General features: G+C 45.8%; 1 long non-coding RNA gene across 1 annotated transcript; it reads right to left on the bottom strand.

Annotated features, from left to right (window-relative positions):
• Positions 1–709: 709 nt before the first annotated feature.
• LOC310769676 lies at positions 710–3,928 on the bottom strand. Its single transcript, XR_014551791.1, has 3 exons — positions 3,754–3,928; positions 2,728–2,809; positions 710–768 (listed from the first exon to the last, which is right to left on the bottom strand). It is a non-coding gene; the product is annotated as an uncharacterized lncRNA (long non-coding RNA).
• Between the last annotated feature and the right edge of the window lie 17,370 nt (positions 3,929–21,298).

Genomic DNA, 21,298 nt, shown 5'->3' with positions numbered 1-21,298 from the left:
GTGATGTTGTTCCACCACCCTAGAGAGACGCACGCTGGCCCCAGTTACTGAGATGTACCCACCTGACTGTGGAACCATGAGCGATGAGTGATGCATTGATTTACTTTATACGTCACCCTTAGCAGTGCTTAAAGCAGCTTACAATGAACAGCCACATAGCAAAATCCAAGGCAAAGGGTGGGGGGAATCAGTTGACCAAACATCAGTCAATTCAAATAGGACAAAAACAAACCATTTAGCAAACATACAATGAACTCACTATCGAGACTTCAATGCATCCATTCAGTTGTCCATGCAGGGCAACCTTATGGCTGGATTACTGCAATCTTGGGGTTGGTCTGGAAGCTGGAGTGTGTCCTTGCACTCTGATAATTGTCACTTGCTTGCCTGTGTGGGGGACAGAGAGGGATATGTGGATCAGAATAGAAGAAGATCAACTGTACAAAGGAAAGATTTACCTTCATTGCTACACCCAGTTTTGCCTCTGACCTCGCCTGCCACTGGGTGGACCAGGGTCAGTGTAAGGTCAGTGTAAGCCCTGCCCCCATTACTCCAGTAGGGGGGTATTGCTGAGTTCCAAGAACCCCCGGACTCCCTGGATTGGGTGGGGTGGGGTGGGGTGGGGCAGTTCACAGCCCTGATATGTACAGCTACAATCGCATCATCTGGAGAAGGTGGCTGTAAGACATGGCTACTATGCTTACATTTGCAAGAACAGCTCTGAGCACAGCTTGCCGTTGTCACAGCTCCCATCTCAGAAGCTCTTACCTGCAGATAAGTAAGAGATCATTATTCAGGAAAACCACAGTACAGGCAGCAGTCACAAGGCTCAGAAGTCATGGTTCAGAAGTTCAAGAGCAAGGTAAGATGTTCAGGCCTGGGTGGAAGCAATGAAGATGTCCCAACAAGTGGTTCTGCCCCTCTCACCAAAAGGGGAGGTATGGCGTGCTCACTAATGAGACTCGCTCACCTTGCAGGAACATTGGTGTTACAAACATGGGCTCCTTTGGGCTGGGTAAGGAGTGCTCCCATTTGTGAAAGCGGTACCTGATTCGCAGAACCTTCCTGTTCAGGCTCCTATTCAGTCTCTGCTGCTTCCAGCTGTACCTTACCCCCATAGCTGCTCCAAACCCTCCTCCAAGCCAGCAGAGGGGGGGAGCCGACAAACCTGCTCCCCCTTCCAAAGTGGCTGAAGTTGCAGCAGAAAGGAGCCACCCCACATCTTCTACCCAGGTTCCCACCATTCACCATCACCCAATAATTTCTACCTCCTGTGTTGGTGCCTGCCCATTGAAAGATGATCCTAACAGCACTGTGGGGCTCGAGACATCCCCTTTCCTTAATTTTATGCAGCTCTTGAAAAGCCCTACAAGATAACCCACTAGTTCCAATCAGGAGCAAACAAGGCAAGGCTAAAGAGAACTCTGGTCCCTAATGGGCTTTAATGCTCTGCTTTCATGCAAGGGGGCTTTGCAGCCATTAAAATGATTTCTTTGCTTTGGAGAAAGGGTGCAATTACCTTTTGCTGGCAGCTTGCTTGTTTGCATTTCATCTGTCTTCCTGGAGAACCCAGGAGCAAAGCAAAGCGCTTTACTCGGACCGGTCACAGATTCCCCTCTGTTTAATGTCCCCTCCATTCTCTGCAGAGCGGCATCAATGGGATTGTTTCCTGATCAAACTCAATGAATCATCGGAATTAACCCTGGAGATGTCACACCATGTTAACTGCACCAGAGATGTTATGGGCCCAATGATCAGGCCCAGACCGGCGCAACGGATTGTATGCTACTGCAACTAACAAATACAGTGAATGAATAGCTGGATAATAATAAAGGCAAATCTGTCAAATTCATGCTTTCCAAAACAAAATGCAAACTGAACTACAGCTACCTTGAAACTTCACACATATCCAAATTTTGCGATGCAGTTCTCCAATCAAACCATGTTTTTTTAAATGCACATAATAGGGGAAAGCGTTTGTAAAAATGAATGCGTTTGTAAAAGCAACACAGAAAATGCATTATTAGGGAAAATTGCTTGCAAAAATGTGTATACTGGAACCACCAGCATAAAAGATGTGTTAATTAGCAGATACACACACCAAAACACAGATAGATTTTCATGATTTTTTTTAAATCACAAATTGATGCAGAAATTTGAAGAACTGAATTTAAGGCTAGAAATAATGAGAAACTGAGAGAAGTGAAATTGACAGATTCTTCCATCCCTAGGCTCAAGTGAAGCCTGTAGCTGAGCTGACTGGCATAGCATTCTCACCTGACTTCTGTTTTGTTTTTTTTATAAATATTTATTAGATTTTCCAATTTTATATAAACACAAAAAGAAAAAGAAAAAGGAAAATATTAAAAACAAGTCAATTTCAATAACAATTTTCCAATACCATGTTTCTTTGACTTCCTCATACCTCCCCTTCTTGTTTTCTAATTCAACTTGTTAATCCAGCAAATCCTAATCTCTAAATTTAGTGACTTAAACAATTTTAATCCCTATTATCTTTATCATAACAGCTAGAGACCACAAAAGTTCAATCCAACATCTTTTCTAAGTTCATTAATTTTGTAGTGTTTCTGTAAATAGTCCTTAAATTTCTTCCAATCTTCTTCTGCTGACTCTTCTCCCTGGTCGCGGATTCTGCCGGTCATTTCTGCCAGTCCCATACAGTCAATCAACTTCATCTGCCATTCTTCCAGAGTGGGTCATTCTCACCTGACTTCTGTTTCCACTTTGCTGATTTATTTCACAGGCTTTGAATGGTGTCAGCAGTTCCAGCCTTTGCCTCCTCTCTGCTCTGGACCTCATTAGAGAAGGAGACATTAAAAATACATGCTCTGCTTAAGACCAGGAGCAACAAGAAGAGTGTCAGGCGGGGAGGGGAAGGGAGGCAAGAGGGGGGCCTTTGGTGGAAAGGCTGAGCACATCATTCCACGTGACTGTGCTGTTAAGCTATTGTTTGTCTAGGCTCAGGCATATGAAATGAGCAAGAGGATCACCCGTCTTGCTCTGCTGCTTGTAAGGTTGCTTCGCTTCTCGTTTAGCTTGCTGCAGGGGTGCATGAGCATAGCTCAGAGCCCCATTGATGAATTTCCTTTTGTACTTCTTGGGAATCCAGCTGATCAACACAAAACAAAGAAAAAAGGCCTTTGAGCAGAGCAGAGCAGAGATGGAAATGGCAGAGGAGCGGGAGCCGGAGCACGAAGCACCTTCGCAAACAGCCAAAAAGAGAATAATTTATTATTGCATGGCCAGCCCTTTTTTGAGATCAAACTGTTTGCGAAGCCCTGTGCAAACGGATCATGGCTGATGCTGCTGGCACTTGATGTTGCTTTTCTTTCTGGCTCCATCCATTCTAACACTTTAGGTGGTAAGCTAAACCCCTGCTGCCTTAGTTTAAATTGTAAGCTCCATGGAGCAGAGACTTTTGCTTTGGTATGCAATGTTCCATGTACTGGGGACATAGTGAGTTTCCTTATACTGAGTCAAAGCTGTAGGGATGCGCACAGATGCCAGGAGAAGATATATGCATTGGATTTTATCCTTCCTTCCTCATGTTTGTGAGTTCAGCAGAGTGCCATCCCTTTGCAGTTAAAAGGGAAGCTTAGATAGGCTAGCTTTAGCCTTTTAGTTTAAGTAATCCAGGGTGCTTTAAGGCAGACTGGATTTTCCTTTTCTCCCCCTTTAAAACAACAATCACACAAACAGTCATTGTAAAAGGTGAAAATAACATTGACTCACCCAGAGTTTCTGTTGCAGAAGGACAGGTGCAGCATCTTTGTTCAGGCAGGTTTAAAATGGTAATTCAGTTACATAGGCATATTTTAGTCTAACTTGAAATGGAGTCTGAGCTTGGCAGTTGTTCTCACCTTTCTGGCTTGGTGATGAGATGAAGAGGTAACAGTGAAGAGAGGCAAAACAGGATGTACTTGGGCAGGTAAGGAGACTTTATATGACTAGACCCTCCCCTAGTCAGAGCACAGTGGGAGTGTCTTACAGAGGTCTCTCTAGCCAACTTACAGGAAAACTCTGAGCTCTAGCTCCTATCATGTGCTTATCTAGCAAGGCAATGAATTGTTGGTTTGACTGCCATTTGACTATCCCACACAAGCATTGGCCTCTCTAGCTCTGTATTGTCTACACTGACTGTCAGCTGCTCCCCAGGGCTCCAGACTGAAGACATTCCCAACCCTGCCTGGAGATACGAAGGACTGAACCTGAGACCTTCTACACAGAAAGCAGGTGCTCCATCCCTGAGCTATGGCCCTTCCTCTAATTCCAGATAAACAAGGGTTGGTTTTGGTTGGTTTAAGCACAACTCTATGGATTCTGTTCATGCTCCTCATTGTTATTCACATATTCCAGGTGACTGGGCGTCTTCCAAGGCCATTACCCTGGTCACCACGGGACACAGCACTGGAAGAGGGAGAGAAACCACAGCAGGAACAGCTTGCTCTGCCTTCCTGTTTCACTCTCATTTAACCCACCACACACACACACTCGCCCCTCCATTTTGTGCCAGACCCCTGGATTTTGAAGAGACAGGCATGTCATTCTCCGGCCACAGGGGTGCATCACCTTCCAAGCTTACGACACTCAAGAGAGACCTCCAGCCATTTCCCAGCCATTAGTTGCCATTAGGGAAACCGCCTTCCCCCTTTTCCGAGTCATTAACATGCCGTCTGCCTGACAAAAGGAATAGACAGTCATTTGTAGGGAAGGAGGAGCAATTTGGAGTTCAGCTTTGAAAGCAGACTCTGTTGATTTATGCCTTCTGGGCTAATGTGCAGGTTGGATGTGGGTCTGCATGGAATCCACACTGCAGGGAGAGTCCAAAACAAGGTAGCCCAAGGGCTCAGGAGATTGGGGGAGAGAAGGTGACTGTTCCCAGGGGTCCATATTCCCTTCCATACAACCCTCCAGAGAGTGGAAGGACGTCATCATGTCGCTTTGGTCCCAGGGGAAATTGGAGATGGGCTTCCAACTCAATGCAGCAGGAACTATGTGTCAGGAGTTCGGCCTACACTCGAGTAGGACCCAGGCATGTGAAAGACAAAAATCCCATGACTGCAATCATGGAGCAGGAATTCTAACACCTTGTGTGCCAGCCACTGTGGTCAGCTAATGCCAGTAACAAGAAGGAATCAGTGCTCAGACCACCTTGTAAGCATTTCAATTAAAAAGGACAACTACTACATGAGATGCAATAGACATTGGGTGGCTCCAGAAGTTCTTTTTATTGTGCTTGAGTAATGATTTGTGCTCATGATGCTATCAGGGCAATCCTACACCATCCTGCTTTCAATATTGTTTGTGCACGCATAAAGTTTGGGGTGGTTGCATTGTTTTGTTTCCAATCAGTACAAAGCCCATAGCCTTCTGCTGAAATCCCATAACTTCCTACACCACAAATGTTCCAAATTATTTTTGTCCTGCTTTTGTTGCGCTATGTGACTCCTCTGGAAAGCAGTAACGTGGTTGCATTGAGGAAGCATCACATAACAACTAATAATGCAGAATTCACCACTAATACACTGTTATGGGAGAAGTTGCTCTATCCAGGGCTTTTGTGTAGTGGTAAATAACTCGGTTTTGGGATCTAATATTTAATTGCCTCTCCCAAATCACTAATCAGACTGTTCTCAAATCTCCTTCTTTAGCCTTATTCTCACTTTTCACTGGTCCCAAATTGCTCCATAAAGACCTCATTATTCTTTTATTAGCAGCTGTCAGAATGGCAGTGGTGGGAGGATGGAAAACGTCCTCGGAATTTTCTGCATCTGGTATGATTTGCATTTGAAGATCAGCCTCCTTGGAAAATCCAACCCACAATTTCAAAATTGGCTAAGGGTCTGGCTAAACCTGAAGCATTTACAAATGTATGGTTTCTATTTATCAGTTCCTTGTCTGTAGGTCCCCAAACCACCAGCCTTACATACTGATTTCTGGAGAGATTCAACAAACTAGTAATGTGATTCCATCTTTCTTTGCGTTCCTTGCTTCTGTCTTCCCTGTGTATGCATGTATCAGTTTATGGAACATATTGCAAGAGACCTGTATTTATTTGGTTGTTACTGTTGCTCTTTATTGTGCCATAGGTGCTTGAGAGCCCCAGGTGGGTTATGAGGACATCCCAGGTGGGTCAAGGCAAAGCTGCTGCTGTCGTGTTGGACTCCAGCTAAGGCTGACCAAACCAAAGGTTGTTTTTTTACCTGTTGCCATCAGTGCAGCAATAAGAATGTTCACCCCCCTGTATGCTAGACAGCCATTCACAGGGGCAAAATAACACAAGAGTGCATTTGCAGTTCCTGAATAAAATGGGCATTGTTTAGACCAGAGTTGGAGAACCTAAGGCCCTGTAAAAATTGCTGGATTACAACTCCCATCACACCTGAGATCATTGGCCAAATTCCAGAGGGCCTGTGAGTCTGTTAATAGCAAAATCTTTAAAACCCCAGCAGTGTCTTGCAGCACCTCAAAGACTCGTAATTGTGTTTATGTATGGCATAAGTTTTAATGAGACGGAGCTGACCAAGCAGTCTCTGGCCCACAAAAAGGCATGCAGCAATGCATTTGTCGTTGCTCCAGGAGTCTATTTTGATTAGCACAGTGCAAACACTGCAAAAATTAAAATAAAAAAATATATCCTCAAGCATCCAGAGGCAGGAAGAAAAAAAAATACCCAGTCCATTTCACAAGGGACAAAGATTACCGTATGTAGAAATCTGAATGTAGGGTTTGACACAGCACTATGAAACACAAGTGTGTGCGCGCGCACACACACAAGCACGCACAAACGGACCCTCATGCCCCCAAAGTCCTCTGCAGGGATGAATTTTCCACTGCAACAGTTTTTCCAGGGTCCAGCTTTTGAAAAAGGTTGCTGTCAATTTCTGGTCCAATGCTGGAAACCCAGGGAAAGTAGCAAGGCTGAAGGACCAGGGACAGCTCCAGCTTCCAGCCAAAGGTTGGGAGCAGACTGAGGCAGACAACTTCCTTCAGTCTCCACTTGCTTGAGAGAACTTCAGAGCCCTAAAAGGCCAGCCTCCTTCTCCTCCTTTCCACAGCCTTCTCCCTGGTGTGCTCCTGGTGCTGCCACACTGGTGATGTGCATTGGGAAGCATCTGTTTCTGCTGGCTCAGGGGAAGTTGTCTGTGAGGGTCCAGGCTCTGGCCCCAGAAGCCCTGATAACCTGGGAGGTTCCCCTGAGAGTTCTTGTCCAACTTTCTCAGGTGCAATGGTCTCTATCTGCAGCAGTCAGCTCTGACCCAGACCCAGTTCCCCATTTGATGCCCCTGTAGCCTCTAACTCTGTGTCCCAATCACTGATGGATACTGGTCATACCAACTGCTTTCTAACCCTACTTGGAAAGAATGAGCAAATTCACGTTGGTTCAGAAAACAGTCGAGCTACTTCTCAGTGTTTGGGGGAAATAGCTCAGCTCATTTCCAAGACGATCTGATGTGAGCTGTGGTGGGAAATTCTCTCCTGGTATGTGGGAATGTCCCTAGAGCCCCTGATGCAGATTGCAGCAGAAGTGTGGATGGATGGATCTTCACAAGCAGGCATCTGCAATCTATGCTTTGCAGCTCCAAAACGTGTAGTGAATTCATTTTGGAGTACCATCCTGGTACTCCTCCCTAAGTGGCAGACGTGGTCATCTGAAAAATCACTAGGTATTGGAAAATGTTGGTTTCTCACGGTTCCTCATTTTTCCAATCTTAATTCAGTTCTCCGTTTTGCCACATCCTCATGTAAATTCATCCATGATTTTTTCCTGATATACCCATGTTGGCATGCAATTTTGCCCAATATACACATTTTTGCAAAGCAATTTCTCTTGGTGCTATTTTCACCAAGAAGCATTTTGATGCACTCTTTATACCCTAGTATTTGCATTTCTGTGAATGTGGCTTGGCTCGGGAACAGCATTGCAAATCCAGAGAAGTGCACATTTTGAAGGGTGGCTGGCTGCGCCTTGTTTCAGAAAGTGCAAATCAGGTAAGTTTGCCTTTAAATGCAAACTGAATTGAATCCCCCCCCTCAAATCATGGCCATATAATGTCACCTGACTAAAAGGGCACTTAATCAGCTGCAAAATTAATGGAAGTTGACGCTGGAGCACTACAATGTACTTTAGCCGCCGGTGAACATGTCATCTGAGAGCAATGAGAGCTAAGCTTAGACTGATGAGCCATCCGTCTTGCTGTTTTAATACAATTAGATCCCATGCCTTCTTTCAGATGAAAACCCTTGTCAGTTACGCAAAGCTACCTTATGTGGATTTCCTGTTTTCCTAAGGGCACTTTTGCATCAGGGCTTCATTGCAGCCAAGGCACAGCCTCAAACCCATGCCAGAAACAATGACTCTGTCAAGCAGCAAACTCAGCTGCTGTGGGCCAATGGTTTTGGAGTGAAAATGGGACACAGAGAAACAAAAGGGAGGTATCAGCATGCAACGAACAGTCTTTGGAGGTGGTGGTGGGGTTTGAACAAAAGGGGAACACCCTTCCCAATGGGGACTGAGCATGTTCACTGGTAACAGAATGCTAAGTGTCTGTAGGGTGGGGGAGGATGGAAAACTGGAGTAGGGGAGGAAAACTGGAGCAGAGTATTTGGAAGAGGATATGGCCAGGCTGGTTGGTGGGAACATACATGCATCTCACTTGTGTTAAGAAAAAGTACTGCCAAGAGTCCATTGCCCTAATTCAACATTTCCCAAATGTGGGTCTCCAGCTGTGTTTGGACTACAACTCCCATCATCCCTAGCCAGTAGGACCCATGGTCAGGGATTATGGGAATTGTAGTCAAAAAATGACTGGAGACCCGAGGTCGGGAAACCCTGCCCAGATCCATTGTGTGTAACCACAGTATATTTTTCTCCAAAGGCTGTCAGAACCCTGAACAGGAAGACTCTACACAGCAATGTTCTTAGTCATTGGCTCTGGTTCCATTTGTCACTGGTCTCTCCGCCTTCCACCTTAGCAGTTCCAATGGACACCACCAATTATGATGACTAAGTAGACAAAATAGCGCTATGGCAACCCAAGAGGAAGGAATCAGCATGCCTAGAGTTTAAAGAAGTAGAAAGTGTATTTGCGGTGGAGTGGGGGAAACCAAAAAGCAAACACCAAACAGTCCAGTGAAGACTGAGCATGCTCAGTGGCCGCAGAATGCACCAAGTGTCTCTTGGTGGTGGTGCTAGGAATGGAAAAAGGCAGGGAAGGGAAATAGAATGGAGTATGCTGAAAGAAAGCTAAGCAGGGTCCAGTATGGTTTCAGATTGGATGGGGTGTTGAGATTCCTGCCTTGCAGGGAGTTGGACTGATTAACCCTTGGAGTCCTTTCCAACCCTGCAATTTGACGATTATATGAAGGCATAGCTGGCTCACTGGAATACTGAACAGGAGAGTTCCATACTGCAACATTTTGTTGCAGGCCTCATCCACAGTGCTGTTCATCTACACACACCCACACACACCAGGTCCCACTACCCATGAGGTGCACAGTATTGGTGTGTGTGTGTGTGTGTGTGTGTGTGTGTGTGTGAACAGGCACCCACCCAAATGTCCACCCTTTATTTTTAAAGTCACCTATGCAAGCACAGCCCTTTTGTAGCAACACTTCCACAACTTATTTCCCCTCCCCTCACTGATTTCTGCAAAATCACCACAGGGAAACATAATTTTGCACACTCCTGGATTTTCCAGCAAGTTTCATACACCTGCACAGCACACAGCCCCAGGAGGGGATGCTTCCACAACTGCCTTCCCCCTGGATTTGTTCTGTATGGCAACAGCAGTCTTTCACTCTGTACACAGGGAACAGTTACTCACCCCCATGACTGAATCTGGCATTGGGCTCTGAGCCCCTTTGCCAGCTGCCAAATCTCTACCTGCAGCTGTTGCTTTACTCTGTGTGACACAGTGGCTACTGGTATCAGTGCAAAAAGTGTTTACAATAGCAGTGGAGAAGGCGTTTTCGGCTTGCCATCTCTATCAGCTGCCTCTGTGCCTTCGCCAGGACACCTCTGCAATCTGTTGGAGAAGTCATGCCTGGGTTCTGCACATAAACCCACGGTTGCAACTGAGGATGTCTTGCTAGTGATGGTGGTCTCGGCTAGTGATGACTAGAGGCAGAGACCCCAGCTCCAGATCTGGGATTATCTAAATTGGACCCAGGGCTCCTGCATGAGCCAAGCCATGCTTCTTGATGTTGTAGAGCAGGGGTGGGAAAACTTTTTTTAAAAATGTCAATAACATAATAATAACATTAGAAAAGCTTGCTGGAACAGACGAATGGCCCATCTAGCTCAGTATCCTGTTTTTACAGTTTTTACAGTGGCCAACTAAATCCCTATCCACTAGATTTTTTGGGTGTTCCCCTCCCCAGCTCCATTTTGGAATCCTCAGAAAAGCTTCAAATTCTAGGATGAGGATAAGGGGTCCAAAAAGGACCTCTTCAACCACAAGGCTGTGTGAATCAGGGGGTAAGGATGGGTGAATCTGTCCATTTCAGTTTCTTTCTATTTCTCATTTTTTTCCAATCTCAAATGCAGCTCTCCACATTTCCACATCAGTTTGCATTTTTTAGAAGTTCTTATGAACATTAAGTAGAATTTTAGTCCTAATATACACATGTTTATATGCAAATTTGCCTACTATAGGCATTTTTGCAAAGCAGCTTTACCTAATATAATGAATGCATTCTGCATGTTATTTTCACTAATACATGCCTTTACACTTTATCCCAGGATATGTGTTTTTGCATCCACATCTTGATGGGAGAACTGAATTGCAAAATTCAGAAAAGTGCAAATTTCAAACAGTGGCTACGTTTCAGCTTGCATATTGTTTCAAAAAGTGCAGCTCTGCTGAGTTCCCCATTAAAGGTTAATTGAGTTGAATTTCTCCTCTATGCCTCTACCTGCAGGCAGGACCTGGGTGCAGCATTCCAGGGACTGAGCTCCAAGAAAAAATCCCCTTTAGCTTTGCATCAGTATCAGTGACCTATACGCCGCCACTGCTTCTGAGGGCTGCTGAAGCAAGGATAATTCCCAGCTGCCTGGAAGAATCTGAAGTCAAGCTTCACCTCCTCGTCCATGTTCAAAAAAGCAGGGTGAGTCATTGTGCCTCAGGGCTCAATGCAAGCTTGGCAAGATCAAGCCAAAAGGAGTCAGAAATATGACATGTGGGATGATATACCTTGTCATATTGATGTGCTCACGGGTATTGCAGAAAGTGAGGCTGAAGCACAGAAGAGATCTAAGCTGTTCAGGGAGGTGGCACTGCCTGTCTCCTTCCCCCTCCTTAGTTTCAGTTTTGCAGTAGGAAAAGTTAGCACAGAGGAGGATAGAGAGAAAACTAGACAGGCTTTGCCTGTCATTGGCTCTGGCGCCACCTACTGTAGGGTTCCTTGCCCTCCACCCTACCACCAGCCACCACTGGGAAAGGCTGAAAGCTCAGGAGCTAGTGTGGGGAAGCTGGAGAGGTCTTGGGATACAGCAGTTCCCATCTATAGAAACTATATGTTGTTTCCCCTAAATCTGATCCCCAAGTCTGGAGTGCGCTGGTGGGGAAGCTGGAGAAAAGAATAATTCAGAGGGATGGGGAGCTTTACCTGAAAATCAGCATCGGTGGCAGAACAGGCATCATTCCAGGGTATGGCGGTCACCCCACATGCGTGATGGGTAAGAGCCTAAGAAAATCCTGCCAAGTGATCTTATTTTCTAAAAAAAATATCTAGAAAGGTGAGCAATAGAGAGAGAAAAATCTTTTTCAGGAGAAAATGCCTTCTGATACATTTCAGCTGAGAACTGATTTGAAGCTGGTTCTCCCCTGTCCTAGTCCAAGAACCGACCCACCACATCCGTCTCGCAATTTGACCCGTTTGCTCCACAGTGGTAGTGCTTATTTCAGTCTGGACCAGCCTGTCTTGGTAGGAAAAGTATCTGAGGTTCTGTTCTTCCTACTATGACTGATGAGAAACGGTCAGATTTCCACCACTGAAATGAGGTCACCTGCCAGAGGCAACTAAGACTTTGGAGAACCTCGTCATCTTTCAGTCATCCGAAGACGATGAAGCTGCTGTCACTTCTCATGGGACTCAGCACAGCCGAATCCATGCTTGATAGAACTGCACTCTTTGTGAAATTGATGAGCTGGGTCAGAGTATGGCAAGACACAGCAAATCGTAAGTGTTCCACTACAGCTGGCAAGAGTGCTGAACCTGGAATAATTCCATTTGGCACCTCTTCAAGAGAAATGCATACACAGGCAATCTTCCCAACTGCTGGCAATTGCTTGTCATTATCCTCTTCCAGTATTAATGATGTGTGCACTCACAGCTATGATAGTCAATCCATCTGCGGAGGCAGAGCTTTATAACTGGGTTATAAATACTGTAACATTAAGAACACATGCTTGAGCTTGCTTTTCCCTTCTCCCTCCCTTTCCTTTTTCCTTGTGTGTCATTTCTCTTTAGATTGAGAACAGAAGCGGATCACCAGGTGGGACAGAGCTGCTAGGCTAGCTACCCAAGCAAGTGGGTTGCTGTTGCTTACCTGAAGGCTGGGTGGCTGGGAGGTTGGCACAGTGCAAACACACTGGTGGAGCCAATCTGGCACCCCTGATGCTGTATTTGCACTGTACTGACCTTCTCACCCGTCCCAGTAAACAACAGTGACCCAAATGCCAGGTGGCTATGTCCCACCTGGCAAGCTGATTCTGATTATGGACCTGAGGACAGGTGTGAAGGATGCCCTGTGTCCATTTGTACCTGAAGGAGCATCTCCACCCCCATCGTTCAACCCAGACACTGAGGTCCAGCGCTGAGGGCCTTCTGGAGGTTTCCTCACTGCGAGAAGTGAAGTTACAGGGAACCAGGCAGAGGGCCTTCTCGGTAGTGGCACCCGCCCTGTGGAATACCCTCCCGTCAGATGTCAAAGAGAAAAACAACTACATGACATTTAGAAGACATCTGAAGGCAGCCCTGTTTAGAGAAGTTTTTAATGACTGATAATAATAATAAATAATAATAATAACAACTTTTGTTTATACCCCACCCTCCCCAGCCAAGGCCAGGCTTAGGGCAGCTAACAAGCAATAATAAAAACAAGTTGAATGAATACAACTTAAAAACAAGATTAAAATACAACATTGAAACATTGAAACATTAAAATGCAGCCTCATCACAGGAGGAAAAAGAAGAAAAGAAAAAAGAAAGAGGGGGAGGGAATCAAATTGACTCCAAGCCAAAGGCCAGGCAGAACAACTCTGTCTTACAGGCCCTGCGCAAAGAAATCAGATCCTGCAGGGCCCTGGTCTCAAGAGACAGAGCATTCCACCAGGCCGGAGCAAGTGTTGAAAAAGCCCTGGCTCTGATTGAGGCTAATCTAACTTCCTTAGGGCCCGGGACCTCTAGGGTGTTACTATTTATGGACCTTAAGGTCCTCTGTGGGGCATACCGGGAGAGGCGGTCCCGTAGGTATGCCCCACATATTAATGTATTTTTAATCTTTTGTTGGAAGCCACCCAGAGTGGCTGGGGAAACCCAGCCAGATGGGCAGGGTAGAAATAATAAACCTGAGGCACAGTGCTTAGTTCCAGGCTAACATTCTTTACAGAAAATTTCCAAAACCTTAAAACTATCCTGGATAGACTATTTCCACTTAGAATATCTAGTTTTACTACACCAGGAACTGTCCGGATGCTGTCAGTGGCTCCTGGCTGGTAGCCCAGGGAAGTACAAAGCCAAGGGAAAGTTTCTTACCGTCCTTTTTTATTTCAATATTTACAGAGAGTGGCTCTAGAACTCAGCCTCTTGGATAATGGCATTTTTGGTGAAATTGACTTGCAGCTTCTCTTGCCCCCGGAGCCCACACGCTTCCTCTGCGTGCCTCTGTTCCCTCTGGGCAGTTTCCAGCTGCAGTGTAGCAGAGCGTTGCACAGCGATAGAAGCAGAAGTGGCCAGCCGTGTGTACGTAATAAATCAGAGCCGGACACTCGGTGTCCTCCTTATCTTACAAATAGCTTTATTCTCGTAGAAAAACAACAGATCGTAACTTTCCCGGTGACACGGAACTCATTTTCCCGGTGCGTTCCGTTCCAGAGCTGAGCTCACTCTGTCTCTCTCTGAGACACAGTAAAACACTCCCCTTCAGTGTTCTATGCCCGCCTCTGAATGTGAGACGTCACTCAGAACTTCTTAACCCTGTAAGTTCTGACTCTCTCCATAGCATTGTCCCAAGTGACTCTCCATCACCCGTCTTTCCCACTTCCTCATTCGTCACTTTACGGGTGCTGCTATATGCCCTCTGTCTTTGAGCTCTTTGCTCTCCTACTTTTAAGGCTTGCTGGATTCTGGGGTGGGTGGGTCTGGAATGCTTTCTAAAGACACTGTGTCAGCCACCTGCCACTCTGCTTCTGCCCCCTCCTCTCCCTCTCCCATTATTTCCCAACTTTTCCCCTCATCTGCCTCTAAGCTGTAACCTCCCACAAGCCACTGTTGTAAATCTATACTGTCTTCCTCTTCCTCCTCCCTTGAAGGGTCAGGACTGGGGTGGGGAGGGCGGTCTAAACCACTCCACCTCCTCTACCCAGTCCCTGACAGGAACACTCTTCCAGCACCTTCTAGGATTTTTACTTTCCCCTTAAGGAATCAAACCATATCGCCCTGCTTAGCTAACTCCTAATCCCATCATAACAAATTCCTTTCCCCGCAGGTCCCAGAGAATCCCCTAGCCAACCATTTAACTGTCAAGTTCTGAAATTTTGACTCGCCAGTCCCTCCTGCTTGGCTGATATTCTAGTTGCTGGGTCACCATGAGGCTAGCCCAGGCTCTGTCCATGAAAACTGGAATTCCACAATAGAGTGTCTCGTGATTCCTGGCATACTCAGATCTGGACAGTCGTTCTGGCAGAGAAAACGACATGCCAAGTCCAAGCAGCCAGGGATGGAATGAACACATTGTCTTTTGATGTCACTTGGCAGCCATTTATTTCACTTATGCATCATGAAGACCGTACAATACAACCAGACCAGACTCATGGCAAATCTGTGGAGACCTAAGGATTACAAGGGTGCCAAGTTGCGTAATATTTTTTGGTGTGTGTAGGGGGGTAAGCCCCACACCGCATAATCGATTACAAGTTGTGGCACACGCACACCATTTGAATGGCAATGTACATTAACTCTGGGGGGCCCTGGCCCCCTCAAATATTTTATTGGGGTGGGGAGAAGGGACCTGGGCCCCTAGGAGTTGGCTCCTATGGAGGATTTTGACTGATTGTCATGTACCTTTTTATATGCCTGCATAGTTTTTAGCTGCTTTGGCTCTCTCTTTGTGGAGGAACAATTATTAGCTTCTTTTCTTTTTCATATTTTGCTGTTCAGTTTTGAAAATACATTTAGAAAAAGAATCTGAGATGTTGGAGTCAGGGTCTGGAACGAAAAGTGCTGGGGGTGAGCCTGTAACTGCTATGGCAGCCCTTCTCCACCACATTGGCAGCACTATTTTTATTTCACACAATTCAAAGTGTTGGTGCTGACCTTTAAGGCCCTAAACGGCCTCGGCCCAGTATACCTGAAGGAGCGTCTCCACCCCCATCATTCTACCTGGACACTGAGGTCCAGCGCTAAGGGCCTTCTGGCGGTTCCCTCACTGCGAGAAGCCAAGTTACAGGGAACCAGGCAGAGGGCCTTCTCAGTAGTGGTGCCCTCCCTGTGGAATGGCCTCCCACCAGATGTCAAAGAGAAAAACAACTACCAGACTTTTAGAAGACATCTGAAGGCAGCCCTGTTTAGGGAAGCTTTTAATGTTTGACGCATTACTGTATTTTAATATTTTGTTGTAAGCCGCCCAGAGTGGCTGGGGAAGCCCAGCCAGATGGATGGGGTATAAATAATAAATAATAATAATCCCACAGCATGAGAACATAAGATGTGTCCCATCTAGTCCAGCATCCTGTCAGAGGCCTGTGGAAAACCTGCGAGCTGGATTTGAGCGCAAGAGGACTCTCCCCATCCTGTGGCTTCCAGCCACTGATATCCAGAAGAGCACAACCATAATGGCTAGTAGCCATTGACAGCCCTCTCCTCCACATAATCAAATTATTTATCCGCCCTCCAACCCAGCTGTTAAATATCTTGGTTCTGGCAACATGGAGACAGAAAACTTGAGGAGGCAATTGTATTTCCTCCTTGCAAATTCCTTTCAAAACACCCACACACACAAGCCAGGGAAAATATGCGAGTGGTTGGTGTGCTGCTGCAAACAAAACAAGAAAAAAAATTAATAAGCAATGCTCTGTTACAGGGTCCATGAAAGGAATTCAAAGGGAGGATTAAACACTCCAAGCTCTCCATTTATCTTTTTTTGCAAAATCCGGGCGGGACGGATGCAACATTCTTTTCATCTAGTGTGTTCCTTCTGATCTTTCTCAATTATTGCTTTTACAGAAGAGGAGCTAAAGAAAAGGGAGTGGGTGCCTCTTATGGGCAAAGCTGCTGAAATCGTGAGCCACAGGATGTGACACGACCACCCCTAAGGAGACACAAGCAATGGGCACAACTCCCTTGCCTCTTTCCCCAGCACATTTTTGTATGTTCCTTCTGTGGGATGTGAAACACAGGAGCAGTCAAGTACAACATTCCTAGAGTGAACATGTTTACACATAGGGAGGAATGCTTGTCCACCCAGCAGGTAAACTTCCTGTTTCCTTCTGGGCTGGGACAGACTTCCTCTGCATGTAGGTGTGGCCTAACCTGTGCAGGTAACGACAAAAGCACAGGGCAGGGCAGCCATCTCTCTCTCTTTGACTACATGCATCGAAGAAGCAACATCTGCTTAGCCAAAGATGCTCTCTTGGCTTCCAGCCAAGAGAGGACAGAGGGACAGTCTTCTTATGAGATAGTTTCTAGGTATATGTTACTTTTCTAAGCTAAGTCTGCCTTCTGGGATCCTACTGTGAACAAAATGATATGTGAGTAAACTCTTTTTATACTTTTATAGAAGACTGTGTCGTGTCTCATCTTTTATGAGGGAATAAGGGGAACATACCAGGACAGTTATTATAGAGGCTTTAGCGAGCCTGAGCAAACGCATCTGCTGCAAGTTTAAAAAAGGGAATGTTACTCTGCTAAATTGTGAACTTGTTAACACAAGTTGGAAAGGCTATAATCAGACAACATATCCTCTACTGCATCCCTGAACATTCCCACACCTTCCTTGGGCTGGGCAATGGAGAGTGCCAGGCCTGAGTGGCTGGTAGGTGTCAGGGACACACAGGCAAGCGAGTCAGGGTTTTAGAATGGAGGACCACAAAGCGTTTCATGGGTTGGACTAGATGACCCTTGGGGTCCCTTCCAACTCGACAATTCTATGATTCTACGAAGCACATCAGAAGAAAGCCTTGTTTTCACTTGTGTGTGTCCCCATCATTTTGTTTTGATTTTTGATCATCATGAGATGATCAGTGATGACGGAAGCTGTAGTCCAACAAAATGTGGAAGGCACCACATCGGCTGCAATTGTTTTAAAGTGTCAACCCAGGAGCCTGCTGTCGGGCCTTTGAACCAGGAAGGAAAATGACTTGTCCAGCAGTTGTTTAATCACTGACAGAGGAGAATGAGTACTAATGGAGAGTTGGATGCTCCAAGCACTTGGAATGCAAGTTGCAAATGCCTGCCAAAGGCAAGGGCTGAAACCAATTTTCCTGAGCTGTATGAAATAACAGTTGTGGATTCTGGCCACTAAAGAGGCAGCCTGAGTGTGCGGCAGCAGAACTGCAATCGCTTTGGGACCAGCACTTCTGGTGCGCATGATTCAGTATCCTTGTAAATGCTTGTTCATCCTCTACATTTACATTACACATACACACCGCAAGTCTCCCGGGCGTTTGGCTTCCAGGGAAGCTGCCATGGAAGACTGCCCTGAGCTTCCTGGTCTTCAGAGATGTGGAAAAGTGAATATGCGATTGAAAATGCTGCTGGCATTCTTGCAGCGCCCAACGAAAGTGTCCTAGATTGTGATAAAAGTCAACAGGGGTGGAGAAGGGCTTGATATTTTCTTTTTCTTCTCAGAGTATTAAGCTTGAGCTCCCCTGTCATCTTCTGCAAAACTGCTTCTGTGAAACTACAGTGTTCAAAACAAGACTGAGCTGAAGTTTTCAAGAGATATTTTCCCAGCATGCTTCATGGGTAGGGCATATTTATGTGTGTGTGCACATGTGAGACTGCTGTATTAGGGCAAATGGGCCATTGCCTCACAAACTTTAGTCTCCTGTCAGACAGCCCCCATCTGCCTGCTTTCTTACTTATCAGCCCAGAGGATGGTGCTGGTTATATGCTTCCTCCTCCTTAGTTTCAGTGTTACACTTGTAGAACTCAAATAATAATAATAATAATAATAATAATAATAATAATAATAATAATAATTTATTTATACCCACTCATCTGGCTGGGTTTCCCCAGCCACTCTGGGCAGCTTCCAGCAGAATATTAAAATACAATGATCCATCAAATGTTAAAAGCTTCCCTAAACAGGGCTGCCTTCAGATGTCTTCTAAAAGTCAGATAGTTTATTTCTTTGACATCTGATGGGAGGGCGTTCCACAGGGCGGGCACCACTACCGAGAAGGCCCTCTGCCTGGTTCCCTGTAACTTTGCTTCTCACAGTGAGGGAACCACCAGAAAGCCCTCGGTGCTGGACCTCAGTGTCCTCAGCTGAACGATGGGGGTGGAGACGCTCCTTCAGGTATACTGGACCAAGGCCGTTTAGGGCTTTAAAAGTCAGCACCAACACTTTGAATTGTGCCTGGAAACGTACTGGGAGCCAATGGAGGTCTTTCAGGACCAGTGTTATGTGGTCTCACCGGGAGAATGATGAGGACAAAGCTATAATTAGTTGGTTTTGCCTATCACTGGCTCTGGCGCCACCTACTGTTCAGCTCCCTGCCTTCCACCCTACCAGTCCCAACGGGCACAGCTCTACCTGTGTGTGAGCAGGGTGGCAGCAGGGGGGATGATTTTGAGGGGGAGGAGGAAAAACCAGTATTCTTATTTTATTTTGGAGGATGGTAGCCCCTTGTTTAGACAACTTTTCCATGGTCTGGAGTTGCTGGGAGACAGTGGTCAACTGTATCGTGATAGCACCCATCTCATCAGCCCATTGTGTAGGAATTGCAGCTCTGATACTGTGCTGAAGCAGTGTGTCAGCTTTTTGTCAAAGGAGGGAAAAGGTGTGTATGTGTGGGAGCTACCTACTCTTACCTTAGCAAGGTCCCCTGAATTGTATTTGATTTTGGCCTAAAATAAAAATTGCAGCCTGCAAAAGGGTCCACGAAGAGATGCCACATTTGAAGCTCTTTGCCAGTTGCCGGTTCCCCTCCTGTCCAACTTTATGATTACAGCCAAATGTGTGAGTCTCCTTCTTCCTAATTCTGCTATATACACAGAGTCCTTTGAACTGGAACTCGGAGCATTTCCAAGTTAGAACAGCTGGCTTTTTTAATGACCTCTGGAGGCAAAAGTGGTCAGTTTCCTATTCTGCTGTAATGAGGTATAAAGAATATGATCATACGGGACGTTCTCTGAATCCGCAGCTAATTAACATCTTCTCCTTTCTTGCACGGGCTGTCCCTTAATGGCGGAGGTTAGGCACTCATATCCCATTGAATGTGCAGACAAGCCCCAAACCATTTGACTACAGCAGGTTAGAAAGTAGAGAGAGAGAGAGAGAGAGAGAGAGAGAGAGAGAGAGAGAGAGAGAGAGAGAAGTCATTGGGAGGACTGTATGACCTCTCATATTTTAATGGCATCCCTTAGGGCTTACATATGTGCCCACAATGGACTCCTGAGAGCCATTTTTTTTCCTAAGTAAAAGCAACTTGGGGATGCAGCAGTTTTGCAGTGCAAAAGTAATCCTTTCCCCACCCACTACTTTTCCACTCTAAGTTGCTGCTTCATGAAGCTGGAAATTGTGTTCAGCAAAACGCAGTATTAAACTCTCCTTTCATTTTATCAACCCATGAAAACACATCGTTTTCATTACTCACATTAATTTATGATACCCTCCTCTTCATCATCCTCTTCCTGCAGCAGCCAAGGTGATTTCAGTGGCCACTTCTGGTAGACCCCTTTTAATTTTCCCAGAATGCCTCAGGCCAAAGGTCGCCAACACGGCATTCACTAGCGCCCATTTGTAGCACACTACTACTACTACTACTACTACTACTACTACTACAGTGGTACCTCGGGTTATATACGCTTCAGGTTGCATACACTTCAGGTTACAGACTCCGCTAACCCAGAAATATTACCTCGGGTTAAGAACTTTGCTTCAGGATGAGAACAGAAATCGCGCAGTGGCGGCGTGGCAGCAGCAGGAGGTCCCATTAACTAAAGTGGTGCTTCAGGTTAAGAACAGTTTCGGGTTAAGTACGGACCTCCGGAACGAATTAAGTACTTAACCTGAGGTACCACTGTACTACTAATTTTATTATTTATACCCTGCCCATCTGGCTGGGTTTCGCCAGCTACTCTGGGCAGCTCCCAACAGAATATTAACAACATGATAAAACATCAAACATTAAAAACTTCCCTAAACAGGGTTGCCTTCAGATGTCTTCTAAAAGTCAGATAGTTGTATATTTCCTTGACGTCTGATGGAAGAGCATTCCACAGGGCGGGTGCCACTATCGAGAAGGCCCTCTGCCTGATAGCATCCCTTGGCTACTCTTGATATTTGCTTTGGAATGAATGGAAATCAAATCTGAATGCTTGAACTGGCCTCATTTGGTTTAAGTTTTCATCCATGCCAATATGACTGCATACCCATACTGAAAATAGCAGCTGTCAGGATTTTCTTCATATAAGCTTGAGCAGAACAAGGAGTCAGGTTCTTATGACATGCGATCATAAATGTGGAGAGGCTGAGATTCTATGGCTTTCCATACGGAAGAAATCTAAGGACACCCACACCCTTCTCCATTAGCAGTAGAGAACACCCAAATTACCCAGCTCTAACTTTTCCATGTTAGCCTTCCCAACATTGCAGCTCTTAATTCGTTGCTCAGCCAACCCCATTTTCCCCAGCAGTTTTCAAGATCAGACAATGGCGGCATGATGCAGCTTTGTCTGATGGAGCCTTTTATTAAATCCCTCAATTTATCCACTCTTTTTTCTCTGCATGATTTAATAAAGTGCCATCTAGGCTACATTTCAAGCACTTTATTAAAGGCAGAAGGAGCTGAGAGAGCAGGCGGCAGCCTCCTTGTGCGGAGAAGCT

This window comes from Podarcis filfolensis (assembly GCF_964270895.1).
Source record: "Podarcis filfolensis genome assembly, chromosome: 8".
NCBI classification, from domain to species: Eukaryota; Metazoa; Chordata; class Lepidosauria; order Squamata; family Lacertidae; genus Podarcis; species Podarcis filfolensis.
The sequence above is the reverse complement of the archived record's forward strand: the minus strand, read 5'-3'. Positions and strand labels throughout refer to the sequence as shown.